The 5,892-nt window shown below is 33.6% G+C and overlaps 1 non-coding gene across 1 annotated transcript; it reads right to left on the reverse strand.

Annotated features, from left to right (window-relative positions):
* Positions 1 to 5,415: 5,415 nt before the first annotated feature.
* Positions 5,416 to 5,524, reverse strand: LOC148565773 (small nucleolar RNA R71). Its single transcript, XR_015884772.1, has one exon. It is a non-coding gene; the product is annotated as a small nucleolar RNA R71 (small nucleolar RNA).
* Positions 5,525 to 5,892: the final 368 nt, after the last annotated feature.

The raw sequence follows: 5,892 nt of genomic DNA on the forward strand, positions 1-5,892 counted from the left end.
TGTTTAGGGTCAATTCACTCAATTCTCCTCTTAATCATGCTTTCCAAGATTTTTTTTCATCTAAAAATAATCAATAATTATTCAATACATGCATACAAATATCATGAGGACTTTTCATGGTTGTAATGGGGCTAGGGTCAAAGTAAGGTTATATATGGTCAAGTGAGCTTGAAATTTGCATCTTTGATTAGCCTAAGCTCTCACCAAATATATATAACAACTTATGCAATTCAAAGCAAACCTAACTACTCATTCCTCACTTTTCTCACACGCTCATGCATTGTCTTTTTAATCACAACTCATATGCATTGTTATTATTACTTTACTTTGGGGCATTTTGTCCCCTTTTTATTGCTTTCTTTTTCTCTTTTTTTCTTTTTCTTTCTTTCTTTTTTTTTCAAACTAAAGTATACACAAAAGTATCAATGCATATGGTTTAAACATTTAATGCATGGATATGTACCCAATTCCAAAGATTTTTAACAAAAGTACAAAAATCCACTTTTACCTCAACCAAAGTTCTCAAGCTTTCCCATACTTAGATGATACACACTCAAACTAGTCTAAGCTAATGAAAAATCCAAATTAAGGACATTTATTGTTTTCACTTAAGGATAGTGATGTGCTAAAATTAAGAACAAAAAGGGATTAAAATAGGCTCAAGGTTAGTTAACAAAGGAAGATAAAAGGTTAGGTTATTTGGATAAGTGAGCTAAATGAAATGATGGCCTCAATCATATAAATGCATATATACATCAAACAATGGACATAAAGAATCAAACAAATCAAAGATTGCAATCATAAAAAGAGAATAACCCTCACAAGAATGAAAATAGTGGTTAATATGGTGTAACCACACAATTAGGCTCAAAACTCACATGCTTATGTGTTCTTAGCTCAAAAACATGTTGTACAATATATTTCAAGCAAGTTTCAATGAAACAAATATCAACTCAAATCAATTAGGATATCAATGCCCTATTAAGAATATTTTTCTTGGAAAATTTATTATTTTAACTAAGCTTATTATATATGTATATATGAAAAGAAATGCAATAAACTAAGAAGAATGCGATTAAAGCTCTAAAATATATACAGACTAAGAAAAAATAAAATGTGCAAGTGTTTGAGATTAGAATTTGTCACCCAAGATTGCCGATCAGTCGGACGACATCCCCACACTTAAAGGTTTACACCGTCCTCGGTGCATCCAAAGATGAACAAGGGGGTACGGCGATGATATGGATTGCCACCTTCAACTGGTTGATCAACTGGCTGCTGCGTGATCTTTCTCCCGCTTCTCTTGTTGCTAATGATGACTCACCCACGAAAGATAGAAAATAGGATAGTGACATGAGTGGATGCAAAAGCAAGGGGGCATAGATTGTTGGAATGAGGTGATATTCACTAAAATGAGTGAGTGAATTAGTTTGTGACATGAAGGAAACAAGTGTGTATTCTAAGTTGCGAGCAGTTTAGAACACACATACTAGCATGGAAAGCTATGTCACAATTACACAAAAGAAACATGCACTTCACCTATTCTAGTGTGCTTGAGATACTTTAAAAGAAACTTGTAGGTTAAGATAAACAAACAAGTAATAAAGGAGCATAAAAGCAATCAAGCAACAATCAAGCAATTATGAAATGGATAATGGAGGAAAGTTTGTTTGCAACACCTAATTGACATGAAACGGAAAATATGGCAAGTGATGAGCGGATATTTTATACACTTTTTGGCATCATTTTCATATAGTTTTTAGTATGTTTTGTTTAAGTTTTATTAAGTTTTCATAGGTTTAAGTGTAAAATTCACATTTTTGGATTCTACTTTGAGTTTGTGTATTTTTGTACAATTTCAGGTATTTTCTGTCTGAAATTGAGGAGCTGGAGCAAAAGTCTGATTCAGAGACAGAGAAAGTACTGCAGATGCTGTCCGGATCTGACCTCCTTGCACTCGAAAGGGCTTTTCTGGAGCTACAAAAGTCCAAATGGAGCTTTTTCAACGGATATGGAAAGCTAACATCTAGATCTTTCGAGCAATGTATAATAGTCCATACTTTTCTTCAGAATTGAAGGCCCAAAACTGGTGTCCAATTCCAGCCACCTGCCCTATTCTGGCGTCCAACGTCCAAAGGAGAAGAGACCAGCGTTCAACGCCCATAAAGGACCCCTTAGCCAGCGTTCAACGCTCTAGAGGCCTCCTAGCACGTGGATCTCAATCAAGCTCAGTCCAAACACTCACCAAGTGGGCTCTAGAAGTGGATTTTAGCACTCAAAGACTGTTTTATCCTTCTTAAATGTAATCCTTAGTCATTAATTTAGTATTTAAAGAATTTTACACCTCTCAACAAAGGGAGGATGCACACTTTACACATTTATGATTGTATTTTCTATCAGTATGAGTTTCTAAACCTCCTAGGTTGAGGGGAGGAGCTCTGCTGAGTTTTATGGATCAATAAAAGTATTACTGTTTCTCTTCAATCCGTGTTTGATTCTCTATTCTAAGATGTATCTTCATTCCTCATTCTAAGACCGCGTGCCTGACAACCACCCGTGTTCTTCTTGGGTTCGTGTGAATACGTAACTGGAAAGCATTGAACCACTAGCTTGATTATACATCTCTTAGACGGCTAATCCACGACTTCGTTGGGGACTTCTCGAAACACCAGTTCAGCCGGGGTATGGGGAGATTAGAGTCTTTGTGGTAGAGGCTAGAATCCAAAGGTGCAGCATTTTCTGATCTGGAAGATTCGACCTTGTCTGTGGCATTTTGAGTAGGATCATTAAGGAGAACTGACTGCAGGAGCTTTACCCTCAATCAGAATGGATCCACACAAACCCTGGGGTTCAGATTTGGAGGAGCATTGGCGACCTCTCAACCGGCGTTCAGCCTGCTATAGAAGAAATCATTCACAGTTGAAGAAGACAGTAGACCAAAGTTATCCAGAAGAACAAAGCATCTCCAAGCCTTAACTACCTTCTTATCATAGTTTACACAACTTCTGAGTTCTGAGTAACGTTTTCTCTTTATTTTCTTTTATGCAATTAAACAACATACCTACATCTCCTATTCCCCTGACTAAGATCTACAAGAGAACCATAGCTTGCTTAAAACCACAATCCTCGTGGGATCGACTCTGACTCGCTCAGGTATTACTTGGACGACCCAGTGCACTTGCTGGTTCAGTTGTACGAAGTGTGCAAATTCGTGCACCAAGTTTTTGGCGCCGTTGCCGGGGATTGTTCGAGTTTGGACAACTGACGGATTATCTTGTTGCTTAGATTAGGTATTGTCTTTAATTTTGTTAGAGTCTTTTATTTTATTTTCTTTTTCGAAAAAAAATCTTTCAAAACCTTTTCTGTTTTTGGCTATGTATTTCCTTTTGAGTTTCTTAGTTTGAGTCTTACCTGTTTCTTGTTTTTTTTTATCAAAATTTTCTTATTTAATTAATTCAATAAGAACAAAAACAAAAGACTCAAACCAAAAATATAGATTAAATAAAGAAAAGAAAAAGGTTTTGAAAAATTTTATTTTTGGTTTGAGTCTTTTGTTTTTGTTCTCATTGAATTTTCAAAAATAGTGTTCTTTGTTTGAATCTTGTGTCAATTTTTAAGTTTGGTGTCTTCTTGTGTCTTTTCTATAATTATCGAAAATTGTGTTTTTGGTTTTCTAAATCTTTAAGTTTGGTGTCCTTTGAATGTTCTTATTTTCTTTGAATTCTTTGAGTTTTGTTTTTGGTGTTCTTCTTGATCTTCAAAGTGTTCTTGTTTTTCTTCTTTTTTGATCTTAAAATTTTTGAGTTTGGTGTCTCTTTGTGTTTTTCTTCTTAATTTTCGCACACTAGGTGTTCTTAGATCTAAAAATTTTAAGTTGGTGTCTTTTTGTTGTTTTTCTCTTTCTTCATTAAATCCAAAATTCAAAAAAATATCTTTTCTATCTTTATTTTAATTAATTTTCGAAAATTACAACCAATTTTTCAAATTTTAATTTCAAAATCATTATCTTATCTTATCTTAATTTCAAATTTCAAAATCAAATCTTTCAAAAATCATATCTTTTTCAAAGCTTTATCTTATCTTGTTTTAAATTCAAAATTCAAAAATTTAAAATTCAAAATTCAAAAATCTTATCTTATCTTATTTCAATTTCAAATTTAAAATCTCAAAATCAAATATTTTTCAAAAATCAAATTTCAAATCTTATCTTTTTCAACTTCTTTTCAAATCTTTTCTTTTAAAATTTGATTCTTTCTTATCTTATCTTTCTTTTAAAATTTAAATTTCAAATCTTTTTAAATTAGAAACTAACTTTTTTTATTTTGATTTCAAATCTTTTTAACTCAACTTATCTTTTCTTAACTTCCTTATCTTATCTTTCTTACCTAACTTATCTTATCTTTAATCTAAAATCCTTTCTATCTTATCTTCTTTTAAATTTTAAAATTAATTTTTTTCAAATCTTTTCAATTCTTATCTTATCTTGTTAACTTTTTCAAATATTTTCAAAATCAAATATTTTCTAATCTTCTATCTTATCTTGTTTTCAAATCTTCCTTAATTAGTTACTTGTTTTCTCTCTCTTCTTTTTCGAAATTCATTAATTAATTTTTAATTATTTTTAATTAATTAACCTTTATTTTCGAATTTCATAAATAAATAAAATAAAAATAAAAATATTTTAATTCTTGTTTATCTTTTCTACTTCTAATTTTCGAATTCTTCTCCTCTCTTTATTCGAATTCTTCTTCTCCTTCTTCTATCTTCATTCTTCATTCTTCTTTCCTTTCTTCTTCACATCTCACAGGGAGTCCTCTGTTCTTGAACAAAGAGCTCCCATTCTTCTTTTCTCTTATTTTATTTTTCTTATTTATGACCAGGAACAAAGATAAAGAACCTCTCTTAAATCCTAATCCTAAACCTAAGAGAACTTTAAGGAGGATTTTACAACAAGTTAAAGTACAACACTCCGGAAGAAACCTCTCAAAAAATTTCGAACAGAAAGTTGACAACATGGCAGCCGAGCCTAATCATGAAGGAGAGGCAAGAAAGGTTCTTGGTGACTTCACCATGCCTACCTCTGATTTTTATGGCAGAAGCATCTCTGTACCTGTCATTGGAGCTAACAACTTTGAGCTTAAGCCTCAGTTAGTCTCTCTTCTATAACAGAATTGCAAGTTTCATAGACTTCCACTGGAAGATCCACATCAGTTCCTAGCTGAATTTTTACAAATCTGTGACACTGTTAAGACTAATGGAGTGAATCCTGAGGTCTACAGACTTATGCTCTTTCCCTTTGTTGTTAGAGACAGAGCTAGAATATGGCTGGATTCTCAACCTAAAAAAATCTTAGACTCTTGAGAAAAGTTGGTCAATGCTTTCTTGGCTAAATTCTTTCCTCCTCAAAGGATGAGCAAAATCAGAGTGGAAGTTCAAACCTTCAGACAAAAAGAAGGTGAATCCCTCTATGAAGCTTGGAAAAGATACAAGCAACTGATCAGGAGGTGCCCTCCTGACATGCTCTCAGAATGGTCTATCCTAGGAATTTTCTATGATGGTCTTTCTGAGATGTCCAAAATATCATTGGACAGCTCTGCAGGTGGATCACTCCACTTGAAGAAAACGGCTGCATAAGCAAGAGAACTCATTGAGATGGTTGCAAACAACTAATTCATGTACACCTCTGAGAGAAACCTTGTGAACAATGGGTCCCCTCAGAGGAAAGGAGTTCTTGAAGTTGACACTCTGAATGCCATATTGGCTCAGAACAAGATCTTGACCCAGCAGGTCAATATGATCTCTCAGTATTTGACTGGAATGCAAGCTGCAGCTGGCAGCACTCAGGAAGTTTCCTTTGAAGTAGAAGCTTATGATCCTGATCAACCCACCATG

Source organism: Arachis ipaensis, chromosome B5 (genome assembly GCF_059453495.1).
Source record: "Arachis ipaensis isolate K30076 ecotype BB chromosome B5, ASM5945349v1, whole genome shotgun sequence".
In the NCBI taxonomy this organism is placed as follows: Eukaryota; Viridiplantae; Streptophyta; class Magnoliopsida; order Fabales; family Fabaceae; genus Arachis; species Arachis ipaensis.